We start from the raw sequence: 20076 nt of genomic DNA, 5'->3' as shown, positions 1-20076 counted from the left end.
TTTGTGATCACAGCTAAGTTCCCGAGTGCGACGTATAGTACACATTCGGAGGAGGGTAGTACTTAGGTGATTCGTGATCACAACTAAGTCCCCGAGTGCGACGTATAGTGCACACTCGGAGGAAGTTATTACTTAGGCGATTCAGGATCGCAGCTAAGTCCCCGAGTGCGACGTATAGTACACACTCGGAGGAGATCAGTACTTAGGCGATGCAGGATCGCAGCTAAGTCCCCGAGTGCGACGTACAGTGCACACTCGGAGGAAGTTATTACTTAGGCGATTCAGGATCGCAGCTAAGTCCCCGAGTGCGACGTATAGTACACACTTGGAGGAGGTTAGTACTTAGGTGATTCTTGATCACAGCTAAGTCCCCGAGTGCAACGTATAGTGCACACTCGAAGGAGATTAATACTTAGGCGATGCAGGATCGCAGCTAAGTCCCCGAGTGCGACGTATAGTGCACACTCGAAGGAGATTAATACTTAGGCGATGCAGGATCGCAACTAAGTCCCCGAGTGCGACGTATAGTGCACACTCGGAGGAAGTTATTACTTAGGCGATTCAGGATCGCAGCTAAGTCCCCGAGTGCGACGTATAGTACACACTCGGAGGAGATCAGTACTTAGGCGATGCAGGATCGCAGCTAAGTCCCCGAGTGCGACGTATAGTGCACACTCGGAGGAAGTTATTACTTAGGCGATTCAGGATCACAGCTAAGTCCCCGAGTGCGACGTATAGTACACACTCGGAGGAGGTTAGTACTTAGGTGATTCTTGATCACAACTAAGTCCCCGAGTGCAACGTATAGTGCACACTCGAAGGAGATTAATACTTAGGCGATGCAGGATCGCAGCTAAGTCCCCGAGTGCGACGTATAGTGCACACTCGAAGGAGATTAATATTTAGGCGATGCAGGATCGCAACTAAGTCCCCGAGTCCGACGTATAGTGCACACTCGAAGGAGATTAATACTTGGGCGATGCAGGATCGCAGCTAAGTCCCCGAGTGCGACGTATAGTGCACACTCGAAGGAGATTAATACTTAGGCGATGCAGGATCGCAACTAAGTCCCCGAGCGCGACGTATAGTACACACTCGGAGGAGGTTAGTACTTAGGTGATTCTTGATCACAGCTAAGTCCCCGAGTGCAACGTATAGTGCACACTTGAAGGAGATTAATACTTAGGCGATGCAGGATCGCAGCTAAGTCTTCGAGTGCGATGTATAGTGCACACTCGAAGGAAGTTAATACTTAGGCGATGCAGGATTGCAGCTAAGTCCCCGAGTGTGACGTATAGTGCACACTCGAAGGAGAGATTAGTACTTAGGCGATGCAGGATCGCAGCTAAGTCCCCGAGTGCGACGTGAAGTGCACACTCGGAGGAAGGCATTACTTAGGTGATTCTTGATCATAGCTAAGTTTTTTTTGTGTGTGATCGTAGTCTGCAACCGCGGAAGAACTCTGAATCTGCAAAAGAAATTGAATCTGCTGTATATTATTTCGTCAAAACTTGTTCGTTACACTGCTTCAGTCGGCGATCACGTATAAAAACGCTTGCGGAGGTTTCCGTTCCACGCGCGTGGCTCGTCGGTCTCCTTCTGAATGTTGTAGAGTCTGTATGCCCCGTTGTTCAGCACATTGGAAATGATGAAAGGCCCTTCCCAGGCCGGAGCCAACTTGTGTGGTCTTTGCTGATCCACTCGGAGCACCAAATCGCCAGCTTGGAACGTGCGGCTCCTGACATGTCGTGCATGAAAACGTCGCAGATCTTTCTGGTAAATTGTTGAGCGAGTAAGTGCCATCTCGCGCTCCTCCTCTAGAAGATCGACTCCATCTTGCCTTGCTTGATCTGCTTCGGCTTTGGAGAAGAGTTCGACTCGCGGGGCATTATGAAGCAAGTCACTCGGAAGGACCGCTTCTGCTCCATAGACGAGGAAGAACGGTGATCGCCCTGTTGATCTGTTCGGAGTGGTGCGGAGACTCCAAAGTACTGAAGGTAACTCGGTTACCCATGCACCAGCAGCATGTCCTACCTCTCGCAAGAGACGAGGCTTCAAACCTTGAAGGATAAGTCCATTCGCACGCTCAGCTTGTCCATTGGATTGCGGATGTGCTACGGAAGCAAAATCCACTCGGATACCTTGACTCGCACAGAAACCTTTGAATCTGTCCGAATCGAAGTTTGTCCCATTGTCCGTGATTATGCTGTGAGGCACTCCGAATCTGGAGATGATGTCTCTGACAAACTTCACGGCTGTGGAGGCGTCGAGTTTCTTGATGGGCTTGGCTTCTATCCATTTTGTAAACTTGTCGACTGCTACCAACAGATGTGTGTAGCCTCCTTGGCCTGTCTTGAATGGTCCGACTGTGTCTAATCCCCAAACTGCAAATGGCCACACAAGTGGGATTGTCTTTAGTGCAGATGTTAGCTTGTGGGACTTGTTGGAGTAGAACTGACAGCCTTCACATCGATCGACCATAGCTTTGTCCATCTCATTAGCCTGCAACCAGAAGAATCCAGCTCTGAACGCCTTGGCGACGATTGCTCTCGAAGAAGCGTGATGGCCACAAGTTCCCGAGTGGATATCCTCTAGGATCAACTGTCCCTCCTCTGGGGAATGCAACGTTGGAGGACGCCTGAAACACTCTCCTTGTACAATTGACCGTCAATGACAGTGAATGCCTTCGACCTACGAACTATTTGCCGGGCTTGGACTTCATCTTCTGGAAGTTCTTGTCTCAGGATATATGCCATAATCGGCACAGTCCAATCGGGAATGATTACCAGAATCTCTGTGACCAGATCAACCACAGCAGGCACATCGACTTCAGTCGGATCTGTTGCGCTCTTGGGTTGTACTGGTTCTTCCGTGAAGGGATCTTCTTTGACTGAAGGAAGATGGAGGTGCTCGAGGCAGACATCACTCGAGACAGGTCTCCGAGTGGATCCGAGTTTCGCCAACTCGTCCGCTGCTTGGTTCTTCAGTCTTGGAACATGATGAAGTTCTAGACCTTCAAACTTCTTCTCCAGCTTCCTGACTGCATTGCAGTATGTTGCCATAGTGGGGTTCCTTACGTCCCACTCTTTCATCACTTGGTTGACCACCAAGTCTGAATCGCCGTAGACCATCAGGCGACGGACGCCGAGTGAGATGGCCATGCGCAATCCGTAGAGAAGAACTTCGTACTCTGCCTCATTGTTAGAGGAATCAAAGTGTATCTGAAGCACATACTTGAGCTTGTCACCCTTTGGCGATATGATCACAACACCAGCGCCGGATCCATTCAACATCTTAGACCCATCGAAGAACATTGTCCAATGAGCCGAGTAGATGTGAGTCGGTTGCTGTTGTTCTACCCATTTTGCTATAAAGTCAGCCAGGGCTTGAGACTTAATAGCTTTCTTGGCCTCGAACTTGATGTCACAGTACAACATCTCCATCGCCCACTTCGCCACTCGGCCTGATGCGTCCCGATTGTGGAGAATTTCCGACAACGGAGCATCAGAAACGACAGATACCGAGTGGTCTTGGAAATAATGAGCCACCTTCTTTGCAGTCATATAGATCCCATAGATAAGCTTTTGATAATGGGGATACCTCTGCTTGGAAGGTGTCAGGACTTCGGAGATGTAGTACACTGGCCGCTGAACTTTGTATGCTTTGCCTTCTTCTTCTCGCTCGACTGTAAGAACAGTACTGACGACTTGATTTGTAGCCGCGATATATAGAAGAAGGGGCTCTTTACTGAGCGGAGCAGTAAGAACCGGCTGGGTGGAAAGTAGGACTTTGAGGTCGTCGAATGCGACTTGGGCTTCGTCTGTCCACTCGAAGGTATCTGATTTCTTCATGAGTCGGTATAGAGGAAGTGCTTTTTCGCCGAGTCGACTGATGAACCTGCTCAAAGCTGCTAGGCAACCTGTGAGTCGTTGAACATCGTGTATTCTGACCGGCCTCTCCATTCGGATGATGGTCCCGATCTTTTCGAGGTTAACATCGATCCCTCGTTCGGAAATGAAGAAACCGAGTAACTTTCCGCTGGGAACACCGAATGAACATTTGGCCGGGTTTAGCTTGATATCGTACCTACGAAGGTTGGCGAATGTTTCTGCCAAGTCAGTCAGCAGGTCGGAACCTTTGCGTGACTTGACTACGATACCATCCATGTATGCCTCCACATTGCGACCGATCTGGTCGAGGAGACATTTTTGGATCATGCGCATAAAGGTAGATCCTGCATTCTTCAGACCGAAAGGCATAGTGATGTAGCAGAAGCACCCAAACGGGGTGATGAAAGCTGTTTTCAACTCATCGGGACCATACAGACGGATCTGATGATAACCCGAGTAGGCGTCAAGAAATGACAAATGCTCGCACCCCGCAGTCGAATCGACAATTTGATCTATGCGGGGGAGCGGAAAATGGTCTTTCGGGCAGATCTTATTGAGGTGCTTGAAGTCAATGCACATTCGGAGTGACTTGTCCTTCTTGGGCACCATGACTACATTGGCGAGCCACTCGGAGTGGTGAACCTCGCGAATGAATTTGGCAGCTAGCAGCTTAGCCACCTCTTCTCCGATTGCCTTCCTCTTGTGCGCGACGGACCGGCGCAAGCGCTCTCGGACGGGTCGAGCAGCGGGATCCACATGCAATCGGTGCTCAGCCAACTCCCTAGGTACACCCGACATGTCAGATGGCTTCCATGCAAAGATGTCCCAGTTCTCACGGAGGAATTGGGTGAGCTCGGCTTCCTATTTAGGATCTAGGGTGGTGGAGATGTTCGTCGGGGCGGCAGACTCGTCCGTCGGGTGGATGCTGACCTTCTTAGTCTCTCCCGCCGACTGGAACGCGGACTCAGAAGCTGGCTTCTTTGAGCGCATTAGGTCGGCAGGGTCGACTGTCTTCTTGTACTCTTCGAGCTCGAGTACAGCCATCTGCTGGTCGGCGATCCTTGATCCCTCTTGCAGACACTCCTCGGCTCGCTGGCGGTTGCCGGTGATGGTGATAACGCCTTTTGGACCGGGCATTTTCAACTTCAAGTACACATAGCACGGGCGTGCCATGAAACTCACGTATGCCGGGCGGCCCAGAATTGCATGGTAAGCGCTCTGGAAATCCACCACCTCAAACGTGAGCTTCTCCTTGCGAAAGTTCTTGTCAGAACCGAAGATGACTTCCAATGCGATCTGGCCGAGTGATTTGGCCTTCCATCCAGGGACGACTCCGTGGAACTGCATATTGCTCTCGCTGAGTCTGGACATCGGAATGCCCATCCCCTTGAGAGTGTCGGCGTACATAATATTCAGTCTGCTGCCGCCGTCCATGAGGACTTTGCGCAGTCGGACTCCTTCCACCACCGGGTCGATGACCAGAGCCTGCCTTCCTGGGGTGGGGACATGTGTTGGATGATCCGACTGGTCGAAGGTGATCGCAGTCTGAGACCATTTGAGAAACTTGGGGGTAGTCGGAAAGGCCATGTTGACTTCTCTGTTCACCAACTTCAGTCGACTCTTGCTTTCGACGTCAGCAAAAATCATGAGGGTTGCATGGACATGGGGGAACGGATCCTCCTTGTCCTCCTCATCTTGTTCGGGATTCTTCTCACTCGGCTGCCCTTCGCTGAACCCCTGGATCAGGAAACGGTACTGCCGAGTGGTGTGCTTCGCGTATATGGGGTTGCCTTCCTTGTCCATCTTCCTGTGAATCGGACAAGGCTGGTCCAGGATGGGATTGTTGAAAGGCTTCTTCTTGGGGGTGAACTGCGCTTTCCCTTTGCCCTTGAACTTGGCGCTGGTTACAGCTGCACCTTCTGTTTGCGGTGTGGGCGGAACCTTTTGTTTCTGCTTCTGAGTGTTACCTCCGTCGGCATCGCCGACTGTCTTGTGTTTGCCGCTCCGGATGCGGTCCTCTTCTTCGCCATTTGCGTAGCGAGTTGCTATCTCCATCATCTTGCTCATGGAGATGTCGCCCGTTCAACCGAACTTCAAGTACAGTTCCCTGTACCGCACGCCTGCCTTGAAGGCGCAGACTGCTTGATGCTCGGTGACGTTCTCCACCGTGTGGTAAAGAGTCGTCCATCGCTGGATGAAGTCGCGCAAGGGCTCATTCGGCTTCTGGACACAGTGTTGAAGCTCCACAAGACCTGCAGGGCGCTTGCACGTCCCTTCGAAGGTTCTGATGAACACTCGGGCTAGATCTGCCCAACTGTAGATGCTTGAGGGGGCCAACTGGTTCAGCCAAGCTCGGGCCGAGCCGTCGAGCATCAGAGGGAGGTGCTTCATAGCGACATGGTCGTCTCCTCCTCCGATCTGGACTGCCACTCGGTAGTCGTCTAGCCATGTTTCGGGCTTGGACTCTCCTGAGAATTTACCGATTCCCGCTGCCAATCGAAAGTTGGGCGGGATATCAGCCGAGCGGATGGCTCGACTAAAACTCTCGGGGCCGGACACGATGGTTCTGCTTCCACTCGGACGGTCCATATCGCGACCATCGCGATAGGCTCGACCCCTGTCGGCTCTTCGCTGGGCGATTCGCCCCCTTGCGTCGGGTCTTGGGTCGTAAGTATCGCCGACCGAATGCCGATCATCATGATGTCGGGACCCATAGGGCCCACCCCGCGGAGGGGTGCATGAGCGATGGCGATACTGATGAGAACCAGGGCTGTGGACCGATCGATGCGTGTTTGCATGGACGGAACTATTGTGGATCCGGTTGTGTGACTGGGAGACTGCCGAATTCTGCTGCTGCGCCGTGCGCAACAGAGCTTGGATTTGCTCGATTCCCCTTCCTGCCTCTGAATCAGTCGGCTGGAGGGAATCGGCAATCTGGGCAGCCGCGGCCAAGTTGAGGAGAGGTGTGCGGAACAACTCCACGTTGCTCCGCCGAGTGTGTCGACTGGCAGAACGACGAGGCGGACGGCGCGCACCGGATGCTTCGCCGATTTCACCTCGGTCGGCTTGACGAGGATCTTCGTGGGAGTCGGCCATGTGAACTTCTGCTGCAGGCCCACGACCCGCGTACTCGGAAGGGAGCTCAGTCGGAACCAAGTCCGAGCACTGGGAGCGTGGGGCGACCACAACAGACTCCAAAAGTGCCACCTGAGAGGACGCGATCTGGCGCGCTCGGGCATGTTGCACCCAACGTTGGAGACGTGGACTGCGGGACCGCTTACTGCAGTGAGTGACGAAGGTGCAAGCCGGCAGTGGAGCCGATTGTTGAAGAAGAAGAACGCCGCAAGTGCCGGCACGGAAGTGCGTGGCCCCGCGACGGGGAAGCGCCTCGACGTTGAGAGGTGCCTCCCGAAGCCACGCCGAATCGTCGACGACGAAGGAGAGAGCACCGAAGAGGATCTGGTGGCCCATGCTCGAATCTCCATCGGACGACATGACGAAAGGAAGTAGTCGCAAACTCGCCGGAAGTCGCTTAGACGCCTGCCCCACGGTGGGCGCCAACTGTCGTGGGTATAAGCCTGACAGTAGATGTGTAGGGTACGAATGAGATGGGCAGAGTCCTAGCTACGGCGAGGTTGTATGAGTTCAGGCCCCTCTACGGTGGAGGTAATAGCCCTACGTCTCAGTGCTCTCGGAGCTTGTTACCGAGTGTAATATGGAGTACAATGTTTTTCTAACCCTTTTACCAGTGGGGGAGGGCGGCTTATATAGAGTGCGCTGCCCTCCACAATGGTTCTGATTCAAGGGTGGAGTAGGCGATTGAATGCGTACGTTACAGGTAACGTCTGCTCTAAATGCTAGTAAATGCACCCGGAAACGTACAACAGTTTCCCTCCAGAGAGGTTACGGTGCACCGAGTGTATCCAGTCGGTAGGCCCGGTGTCCTCCGAATGTTAGTCTCCGACTGGATGATTCTGGGCCTGTTACCGACCGGATGATGGGGGCACCTTAATTCAGTCGGGCATACTTAAGCTCCTGTCCCTTGTGTGGGGTAGTCCTTGGGTAGGACCTGTAGGACAGGCCTATGACCCTACCCTAGGACTATGACCCCATCAAGACCCAAACTAATAGACGTAGCATGTTGATCGTGTCATTTTGTTGCTACTGTTTTCTGCGTGTCAAGTATTTGTTCCTATGACCATGAGATCATATAACTCACTGACACCGGAGGAATGCTTTGTGTGTATCAAACGTTGCAACGTAAAGGGGTGACTATAAAGATGCTCTACAGGTATCTCTGAAGGTGTTCGTTGAGTTAGTATGGATCAAGACTGAGATTTGTCACTCCGTATGACGGAGAGGTATCTCGGGGCCCACTCGGTAATACAACATCACACACAAGCCTTGCAAGCAATGTGACTTAGTGTAAGTTGCGGGATCTTGTATTACGGAACGAGTAAAGAGACTTGTCGGTAAACGAGATTGAAATAGGTATGCGGATACTGACGATTGAATCTCAGGCAAGTAACATACCGAAGGACAAAGGGAATGACATACGGGATTATATGAATCCTTGGCACGGAGGTTCAAACGATAAGATCTTCGTAGAATATGTAGGATCCAATATGGGCATCCAGGTCCCGCTATTGGATATTGACCGAGGAGTCTCTCGGGTCATGTCTACATAGTTCTCGAACCCGCACGGTCTGCACACTTAAGGTTCGACGATGTTTTATGCGTATTTGAGTTATATGGTTGGTTACCGAATGTTGTTCGGACTCCCGGATGAGATCATGGACGTCACGAGGGTTTCCGGAATGGTCCGGAAACGAAGATTGATATATAGGATGACCTCATTTGGTTACCGGAAGGTTTTCGTGCATTACCAGAAAAGTTTCGGGCTCATCGGTAGTGTACCGGGAGTGCCGGGAGGGGTGACGGGGACCATCGAGATGGGTGTCACGCCCCAAGGGGTCTCATGGGCTATGGGGAGAGATAAACCAGCCCCTAGTGGGCTGGAATAAGTTCCCACTAAGGCCCATAAGGTTTGAGAAGGAAAAAACACAAGGTGGAAAGAGTTTCCAAGTGGGAAGGTGGAATCCTACTCCAAGTAGGATTGGAGTAGGACTCCTCCACCTCCAATTTCGGCCAAACCTTTAGGTTTTGAGGCTGCCTCCTCCCCTCCCTCCCTCCTATATATAGTGGGGTTTTAGGGCTGATTTGAGACAACTTTTGCCACGGCAGCCCGACCACATACCTCCACGGTTTTACCTCTAGATCGCGTTTCTGCGGAGCTCGGGCGGAGCCCTGCTCAGATAAGATCATCACCAACCTCCGGAGCGCCGTCACGCTGCCGGAGAACTCATCTACCTCTTCGTCTCTCTTGCTGGATCAAGAAGGCCGAGATCATCGTCGAGCTGTACGTGTGCTGAACGCGGAGGTGCCGTCCGTTCGGCACTAGATCGGAGCGGATCGTGGGACGGATCGTGGGACGGTTCGTGGGACAGTTCGCGGGGCAGATCGAGGGACGTGAGGATGTTCCACTACATCAACCGCGTTTCTTAACGCTTCTGCTGTGCGATCTACAAGGGTACGTAGATCGGAAATCCCCTATCGTAGATGGACATCACCATGATAGGTCTTCGTGCGCGTAGGAAATTTTTTGTTTCCCATGCGACGTTCCCCAACAAAGGGTACGACGTGTCCGACTACCACACTACATGTATCCTACCCACACTACAACACCAAGTCCATATGTAACCCAACTCGTACATCAATATTCGACACAACTCTAACAAACTCCACCTTGGCGAATATTTTCACCACTATGAATTTGTCCATGCATCAAACTTTCATGTACTCCGGACTTGTGTTGTCTTCTTCGTAGCTTACCGAGAGCTACCCGACGAGTCTGCCCCAGACCCGTAGCCTCCATGGGATCCCGCTGTTACTCCTGCAACTCCAGTCTCTGTGACTCCACCTGCAATAGTGCTTCCTTACAACATGTAAAGATGCGAAGCCGTCCTCGCTCCAATCATCACGATCATCTCATCTTCCATGATTTCCATGGTCTTCTTATCCCGATCACAACGGAATACCATACCACCATCATAGAGAACTCCAAGCGAAATTTTTATTCCTCCTTAGCCCCGGCACATGCCTGACTTCCCGAAGCATCCGCTCAACTCCGTCAAACATCTTGATTTTAATGTCACCTACTCCAGCAACACGATAATCAGTGTCATCGCCCATATAGGCTAAACCAAAATCACCAGACTTGTACGAAGAGAACCACTCCTTGTTGGGTGTCACATGAAAAGAGCAAGCTGAATCCAACATCCACGATTCACTTTTGGTTGACCGCATGTCTGATACTACGAGGGCATCACTACTGCTGTCTGAGTCATCACCATGAATTGCCATATTAGCACTTGACCCACCATTGAGGTCTGGACAATCCTTTTTAATATGTCCCCTCTGCTTACACTTGTGACACTGTATTTTCTTTTTCTTTTTCTTTTTCTTCCCTGCCTCATATCCCTTCCGTCAATCTTCACCCTTGACTAGCAAACCTTCACCATGAGAGACTTCCACCGCATTCTTCTTACTCATATGATAAGATAGCAAGGTTGCGGTAATATCCTCATTATTGACGGTCTCCTTGCCGTGCGTCAAAGTAGTGATCAGATGGTCATAGGACGATGGCAATGAACAAAGAAGCAGAATTGCCCTATCCTCGTCGTCAATCGTCGCACCCAAGCGTGCTAGATCCGACACGACTTGATTAAAGGCGTTCATATACTCCACAAGATCCGACCCCTCCTGCATCTTCATCCCATACAACTTTTGCTTCAGATACACCTTGGTCGTCGCAGTCTTGGACATAAATTGACTCTCCAGCTTCTCCCAGATCTTCTTCGACGAATTCTCATCCATCACATGATAAATAACCTGGTCCGACAGACACAATCGTATAGTTCCGGCTGTCCTCAACTGTAACTCCTCCAGTCCTCAGCCTCCATCTTAGCCGGCTTGGCTTCCTGCAACAACGCCTTCAAACATCCCTGTTGTGCCAACAAATCTTTCACCCTTGTCTGCCATAACCCAAAGCTTCCAGTCCCGTCGAACTTCTCCACCTCAAACCTGGTACCCACTGACGCCATGGTTCTTTGTATGGCTGACTGTGTGAAAAAAATAATCCAAGCTTCCACGCAAAGCCAACTACACGAACTCCGCATACAAATACTCTCACGTGTAGTAGCTACCACACACAACTTGCGATGCTAGCTTTTGCTTTCCCTCAACCCTTGCTTTTGATGGATGTGTAGCCCCTGATGGATTTTTTCTCTTCCTGATTGATCTGGCTGTGTGTTTCTTGCCAACCGCCGCTGCTTTTAACATGTGCGTGCACAGGTACAGCTAACCAGCTCGAACTCCACTTCTCCTGGGACTCGTCCCTTTTTTTCTTTCCAAAACAAATCCTGTTTCGGATCTGCACAGCCAAGCTGCTAACCAGCTCGAACTGGACTCCGTCCCTTTTTTCCTTTCAAAAACAAATCCGGAGCTATGGTGTCCTGGCTGTACACGAGTACACCACCCTGGTCTTCGCGCCTCCGCGTACATGTTCACCAGTTGTGCGACTTTGCCTGCCTGCAGCCGTGCGGCTTCTCCTCTTGAGCGGCAGCTACCAGCTATATCTCGCCGACTCACCGATCACACGGCCTGCTGCTGCAACTCACCATCGCTAGACATCCAACCAAGTGACTGCTTCTCCGTCTCTAGATCGACAAACAACGACCTCCTCGTAACCTTGCTCATGATACCACTTGTTACGCAATTTTGGATCCGTTAACACCAGCGTTTCTGACCTACATGCGTCAACAAGCCTAACCGGAAAACAACACCGACTTATGACAGGCCTTGGGCCCTCTCCCCCCAAAAGACTAGCCTGTTAGGAGGGGAAACCCTCACCCTTATAAGTCGTGTTACTTCTCCTCCCACAACCGATGTGGGACTAAACCCAACAATCTCCCTCTCACACATCGGTCACCATGGGCCCCATAATACCAGCGTCTACAGCCCACCAACCATGACCGACCACCCGTGAATCCAGCGAGATTTATTCCGAGCACCTGGGCTCTGATACCACTTGTTAGACTAAATTCGAGGTACGCGGTCGATGCACCGAGGAACAAGCAATCACAACACGATGACGACACCGAGATTTGTTAACGAGGTTGGGCAAACTCGCCTACTCCCCGGGGCAATGACTACGGGCGCTCCTCCCCGAGATACCGCTTCCCCTTGCGAGCCTATCGCTATCTAGTCGTCTTAGGTTACAACGTAGGGTGCCTCCTCATATATAAGAGGCCAAGGGTACGACGTGTCCGACTACGACATTACATGTATCCTACCCACACTACAACACCAAGTCCATATGTAACCCAACTCGTACATCAATATTCGACACAACTCTAACAACCTCTTGATCCTTTCTATTGTCTACCCGACAGAGAAATACAATGTTAAGGCCTGGCCATGTGCCAATGTCCTATTCCGAAACATATAGCTACGATGTATGGGCAGAAGCTGCTGTATTAATGCTGGGCCACATGATTCTTATCAGGATTATGAAACATACAACTGCGATTCGTCGCCGTCGCTGTGCGATTATCCGTGGTGGATGTGGCCAAGATCATCACGGCTTGGAACTCTACTCATATGTCATCTAGGCTGATGGATTTTCACATGAAAATTGCAAGAATGGACCTCTATTCCTCCTCATCGTCATCCATTGCTGATACTGAGATTTGCAGATGAATTAAATTATCAGAATGCCATACACAAGGTAATTCTTACACACAAATGGTTTAGTTAATTATTCAACATGCACGACTGGAATAGACAATATCGTTATGGTATTCAAGCTCACACTAACAGAATACATACAAGAGTTGAAAGCATTAACGTGTAAAGGCATAGCGCAATTCAGTCTTACAACACAAGCAAGTGCCTTGTTATTCGAAAACCACAAACAAAATAGATTTGCAATATGAACATCACGGTGCAGGAACATAGGTGTCTTGGGAACATCCGCATGGACCGCATATATGCCTTCCTTTCCTTACGGCGACCTGCATAGCCAGCAAGATGTTAGTAAAAAAATCTCGGGGGTGATACAAATAGTAGTGACTGGCAGTTTAGTGTGATCAACTTACAAATGCAGGCATCATTGGTCGTCGTCGCGGAGAGTGTGTAGCCATTGCGTACCAACAAGTTTAGAGCTTTCATGCAGCAACGTCAGGAAGTCACGGGAGATTTCTCGGAAACTTAGAAGCTGGAGGGGCATGAGGAACTCAAGGCCAGGCGGGACCTCCACCATGCTTTCTAGGTTGCCTAGTACTAGTGTTTCTAGAGCTGTCATGGCACCTTCATGTATCTCTAACCTCTTCAAGTCAGGCATGTCCCACAAAAAGAGGCTCTTGAGCTTGGGAAACCATCCGGTGAGAAACTCCATCTTCTCTCCATTGTAAGCTTTGTCAAAATATAGATCCGTCAAGTTTGCTAACCGTGAAAGGGATGGCAATGAGTCTTCTCTCAGCTGCGTCCAGGATAGATGTAGCGAATACAGGTTCTGCTTCATGGCTTGAAAGAGAGGAGACTCCGCCAAAAATGCCTCCTCCGGTAATCTTCCTCTGAAATTTAGCTTCTGCAGGTTAGGCGGGAGGGCGTTCAACAACAGAACCTCATTCTCATCAGCCGCATTCACATCTAGGTAAGATAAGAATTGCATCTCAACTAGAGACTTGCAGAGGTGTTTACAAAAGATTCCCTTCACGCCCCATATCCTCAAGCTTCTTAGTTGCCTTAGCTTCCCTAGTTGTCTCGTGGATCCGTCCTGCACTTCCAACGCTTGCAGAGTCTGCAGGTTTGTTAGGTTCCCAAGCCCAATAGGGATGCATACACCTTTAGCATATCGAAAATCTCGTATCCGTCCAAATACAATACCTTTCTCAGCAAATAGGTGCCTAAGCTTGTTTAGCTTGACAACCCCTGCAGGCAACTCATGTATGTCAGATCCAATAAGGTCCAGTGTCAACAAGTTTGAAAGCTTCTCAATGGATTTTGGGAGAAGCTTCACTTTTGAGCACCTCAAACCTAAATGCCGGAGATTGAAAAGATCCCCAATAGCATCTGGAATCTTCTCAACGGATAGACCACTTAATTCCAGCACCGTCATATATCTTGACTTCTCAGATAGTAGGGGTAGCAGAGTGAATGATGGCATGCTTTTCTCCAGGGCAATGAAAGTTTGAAGGCCGTGTATACATGAAAATGGTTGCTGAATATTCTTCTTTAGTTTGTGCACTACCAAACGACGACCATCTCTCGGAAGAGACCCCTCGCATTTATCCTCCTCATATATAACTCCAAAACGACCCCTCTGGCACAAATCAACAGCTAGTTCACGAATGATATCGTGCATTCTGAATCTGTTCATCCTACCAAATGAGTTCCTTCCAACAAGTTGAAGCATGTTCCTACTGACCAACTCCTTAACATAGCTTTCTGCCACTTCTTCTAATGTGCTGGCGCCCTTCTCCATGATGAACCCCTCTGCCATCCATAGACGTACAAGCTTTTTTCTGTGGAAAAGATAGTCTTCTGGAAATAAGCTGCAGTACAGGAAACAACTTTTCAACTGTGTTGGGAGGTAGATGAAGCTCAGATTCAAAACATTCCTTAGGTAGTCGAGCCTTGAGTTATTAATTATCTCCCAACTCAGTTGGTCATTTATTCTTTTCCATTCTTCAATGGTTTTCTCACGCACATGCAAGAGGCTGCCAATTGACACAATAGCAAGAGGCAATCCTTTGCACTTGCTAAGTATTTCCTCGGACAAAAGCCTCAACTCTTCAGGACAGTGATGCTTTGTTTCTCTTGGAAAAGATTTCTTACAAAAAAGATCCCAAGCCTTGTCTTCTGGTAAAGGTTCAACAGTTAATATATGTCCCTGAGAAGCAAGTGCAGCAACATCAGCCTGCCGTGTTGTGATTATCAATCTGCTTCCCTTACCATTACAAACAAGTGACCTAGACAAGTCTTCAAATGCATCTGGAGTCCAGACATCATCTAATATGATCAAATATTTCAGTTCCTCTAGATATCTCTTCAATGTCTCTTCAAGGCTTGTGATGTCCATCGCCGTAATGTTTGGTGGAACATTGACCTCATCTTTGAATAGTTCTGTGATTATATTCCTCAAGACGTCTTCTCTTGAATAAGTTTGAGAGATGGAGACCCAAGCATGGCACTGAAATTTCTCTCTCTCTTTCCTATAGACATTTGCAGCTAAAGTTGTTTTGCCTAGTCCTCCCATTCCTGTCAGCGTTATCAGGGAGCGTTGGACATCATCACTTCCCAACCACCGCTGAAGTTTTTCTATGTTTTCATCCACCCCAACTAGATCTTCCTCATCAAGGGAACGTGAAATGCTTGCTAGATCTTGGGACTTCTTGATAATGTAATTCAATCTGCTACTGTCTCCATTGTTTATCATGGGAACCCAACGGCTTTTTATCTCTGACAGGTGTGTAAGGTCTTTCTCTATTTCCTTCAATTTGGAAGATAACTGATTTAAGGAAAACAGAGATCTTGGTTTTTTAAGACCTTTCTTCAGATAAAAACAACACCCATTATCATGTTCCCGACCAACTTGATACATGTACTCATCAACCATATCCTCCATCACATGTGCTACCTTCCGTACCTCATCCAACCAGTCCTCATACACTTGATTGTGGCGGTTTTGAATGTCCATTTGACATAGAACACCACGAATTATGCGAAGCTCCATACCAACGCGACCCATGCTGCCCTGTAGCTCTATTAGTCGGGTCGCATACCTGGAAAACTGTGCACTGGCCTGATGTGCTGCTCCATTTGCCAAGGCGACTCCGATCTTCTCAATTACTAGAAGAAGCACAATCTCAGCCATTACTTTCTCGAGAATTGCTAATGCCTCACTGTTGGTTTGTGGTCAGGTTGGGTATTTTCGGGATTATCTTCAGGATGCATGACCATCTGTAAAAATGAATCAAGTGATGCGTTAATTGAACTATTCGTACATTTTGCTTATAGCAAGCACTTGCCATAGACGTACCCACAACAACAACAACTTAAAAGTGAAATAAGGCTATTTTTTCCTTTTACAAATTATCAGCATGCATGATAGCTAGGGGCAACGCTCTCCACGGGCGCGCCCGCCCAATATTTCGGCCGGTCAGCCCGAATCCGTCCAGTTTACACGCTCGTAGCCGTCAGATCTCCCCCCTCCTCTTCCGCATCCCATCTTCAACCTCCCACACGAAAGAAAGAAAGAAAAAGGAGAGCGCCACCTCCGCACACACCGCACCCCACACCTCGCCTCCTCATCTTCTCTCATCGTCGGTCATCCCTGGTCACCGCCCCTCGCTGTCGGTCACGGCCCTCGTCGTCGGTCCCAGCTCCGCCATGATGCATGTAGCAAAATATCTCCCCTATTTTAGAAAATCCGAGGGACGGTTGCAACAAAAAAAAAAGGATCATCGTAGTAAGCCGTAGCTCCGCCGTGACAGACGTTGCAAAATCCATCGCCGGTAGTAACAAAATTAGACGACGGTTGCAGCTTTCCGATCAGCTGGTTGCAACTTTCAGGGTGGAGGTTCGCCTCGTCGGAGTGAAGTTAAATGGATGGACGGAGTGCCTGGTTGAAGCTTTCTCTATTGCCGGTTGAAACATTTTTCATATACCGTTGAAGATTTTCCTGTTTCAACGGTTGCAACAAACGTGAGCATGGTTCCGCCGTCACGGGTCGCAGCTCAACCATGATGGATGTAGCAAAACGTTATGTCGGTTGTAGCAAAATGAAACACGGATTGTAGCAAAAAACGCGACACTATGTGCGATGTAGCAAAATGCGACACCGTTGATAGCAAAATGCGGTGCCGGTTGTAGAAAATTTCCATCCCGGTTGAAGCATGTAGTAAATTACGACTTCAGCCATAGACGCAACTTCACCGACCATGTCTGTTGCAGCTCCGGTCGCCATGGAGCAGTTGCGAGAGGGGAAATTAAGGAAAGGACACTGGTTCGGTGGTAGGCTGAAGGAATAAACATGACGTGTAGTAGTGTTGTGTCTGTGTCCAAGTTGGACACTGATCAGAACCCATAGTAGTAGTAGGATTAGAACTCCTAAACTGATTAGGTTTGGTTGCTGCTCCTAGCTGTTATATATACTCAAGATACTCCCTGTAATCAGTACAACACAAGATTAAAGTAATACAGGCTTGACATGAGCCTATAGCCATCATATAGCGATTCGGTGTCTTCGTTTTCTGTTTGTCAAAGTTTATGAGCCGCTGTGTTCCGTCTACGGGCGCTGGAAAAGTTGATCGATTGAATCGATTATAAGTGGTTACCGGCCTAAGCCAACCTCATGCACAGGAGTACATGGCTATACACACACATATCCATCCACCTACCTGCTTGCTAGCTTAGAAGCTAGCTTCCACGTACGTGGTAGCTCCTAGGTGATTCGATCTAGTGATCAAAGCCAACAATTGATATCAGAGCCTCGACGATCTACGATCTACGATGATGGACAGCGACGCTGAATAAGTCAAGTCCGACAGCGGCGGTGCCAAGGCGAACAAGATGGCGACAAGGTGAAGAAGGGCGTCAAGTCAGCAACCAGTGGTAGGGGAACGGGCGGCGCAAACGTCCGGGCGCATCACAACATCCCCATCCAGTACCCGATGCTCAGTGACGCCAACTACGACGTGTGGACGATGAAGATGAAGATTATTCTTTGATCCCTTCGAGTGAGGGAGGCCATCACGGACGACGACGTCGAAGAGGAGCCCGACGAAGGTGCCGTGGCCATCATAGCCCAGTCCGTGCCGGATTCCGTGCTAATGACATTGGTGGAGTTCGAGAGGGCAAGAGAGGCATGAAACGCACTCAAGGAGATGAGGATTGGAGAATATCGCATCACCAAGGCTCGGGCACAAGTGCTGAAGCGCCAATTTCACAAGTTACAGATGGAGGAAACTGAATCGGTGAACGACTACGCCATGCGTCTTACTACTTTGGTGGGAGAGATCCACACGCTTGGTGCAAAGCTCGAGGAGACCGAGATTGTGGAGAATTTTTTTAGTTTGGTGACTGATAAATTCACGTACATCATCGGCACGCTCGAGCAGCTTTACAAGATCGACGACATGACCATAACGGAGGTGATCGGACGCCTGCGAACATGGGAAGAGCATGCTCGTGGTTGTCAGAAAGGCAACGAAGGGGATAGTGACCAACTAATGTACTCGTGCGTAGATTGGGAGTCCCTGAGTAGCAAAAGGAAGGCATGATTGCAATGAAGGCTCAAGCAAATCAACGTGTGGCGGACAAACCGGAGAAGGCAAATGAAAAGGAAAGCCACAAGGTCTTGGTAAGGCGGACCAATCAAAAGGGCGGAAGCAACGTAACTTGGATATGTCCAAGGTCAAGTGCTATAACTGCAACGAGATAGGTCACTTTGCAAAGGATTGTCCGGAGCCTGACAAGCGAGAGATCAAGGCAAATTTGGCAAAGCAGGAAGACGAAGTTCCAGGTCTTCTGATGGCCGAAGTTTGTGATCTCGCTGAAACGGTGGTTGTGAAACCAAGCCGGAAGGTGCTACTTCATGAGAAGAATGTGACACCTAAGTTATCCGGGGATCACAATGTGTCGTGGTGTCTCGACACGGGGGCCAGTAACCACATGACGGGATGCAAGGAGAAATTTCTCGAGCTGGAATATGATGTTGAAGGCTCGGTAAAGTTTGGTGATGGTTCAAATGTGGAGATTTTATGGGCAAGGATCTGTCCTCTTCGAGGGTCTCACAGGCGAACATCACATACTCACCGGAGTGTACTACATACCACGGCTCCGCAACAACATCATCTCTATTGGGAAGCTTGACGAGAATGGATGCAAGGTGGATATCGAGAACGGAGTGATGACGATCTTTGACAACCTCTGAAACGTTCTAGCTTGTGTTACTCGCACACGAAACAGGCTCTATATCCTGAACCTTGATCAATCTCAACCGGAGTGTTGGCTCGCCAAGAATGATGATGATTCGTGGTTATGGCATGCTAGATTTGGACACGTTAACTTCTACGCCTTGAAGAAGATGTCAAAGATGGAGATGGTATCCGGGATGCCATTTATCGACCATGTTAATCGAGTATGTGACAGACAGCACCGCAAGCCATTCCCTGCTCAGTCTACCTATCGTGCAAGTGATGCACTCGAGCTGCTGCATGGTGATCTATGTGGCCCTATCACCCCGGCAGCTCACGCGGGGAAGAAGTATTTCTTCCTTGTGGTAGACGACTACTCGAGATATATGTGGGTCATTCTCCTACGATCTAAAGCTGAGGCGTTTGAAGCGTTCAAGAAGCTGAAAGTTGCAACGAAGATGGAACACAAGTTGAAGGTTCGCACTCTATGGACAGATCGCGACAGAGAGTTTACGTCGAATGAGTTCAACAACTACTGCAAGAAGATTGGCATAAAAAGGTTCCTCAAGACACCTTACACACCGCAGCAGAACGGGTCGTTGAAAGGCGCAATCGAACCGTCGTTGACATGGCAAGGAGTTTACTCAAGAGCAAGAACTTGCCAGGACTTTTTGGGGGAGAAGCTGTCTCGACGGCGGTCTATCTTCTCAATCGGGCTCCAACGAAGGCGGTGATCGGTAAGACTCCGTATGAAGCAATTTACGGACGTAAGACAAATGTGTCTCATCTATGGATATTCGGCTGTGTGGCACATGTGAAGACGGTGGAGCTGCATCCCTCAAAGCTTGCCGATCGTAGCACCAAAATGGTGTTCATCGGATACGAGAGGAGTTCCGGCACCAAGGCATACCGCTTCTACGATCCACAAACCAAGCGTCTACAGATTTCACGTGACGTCGTGTTTGAAGAAAACCAAGCGTGGAATTGGAGCGCCGCAACCGACGATGCTCCAGACGGTAACATATGCACGGTTGAATTTTCAACTGATGATGATGCAGGGGAGGATGTCCAGGTGGTTGGCTTGGCAAGACGCCCAACCAAGGTGACCATAATGGTAGTGATCATCATGGTGACGACACCGACGA

At 49.6% G+C, this 20076-nt stretch overlaps 1 pseudogene; it reads right to left on the bottom strand.

Annotated features, from left to right (window-relative positions):
- Positions 1-12661: 12661 nt before the first annotated feature.
- On the bottom strand, positions 12662-15888 carry LOC123429053 (annotated as a pseudogene).
- Between the last annotated feature and the right edge of the window lie 4188 nt (positions 15889-20076).

Source organism: Hordeum vulgare, chromosome 2H (assembly GCF_904849725.1).
Source record: "Hordeum vulgare subsp. vulgare chromosome 2H, MorexV3_pseudomolecules_assembly, whole genome shotgun sequence".
Taxonomy (NCBI): domain Eukaryota; kingdom Viridiplantae; phylum Streptophyta; class Magnoliopsida; order Poales; family Poaceae; genus Hordeum; species Hordeum vulgare.
This window is presented reverse-complemented; position numbering and strand designations above follow the sequence as displayed.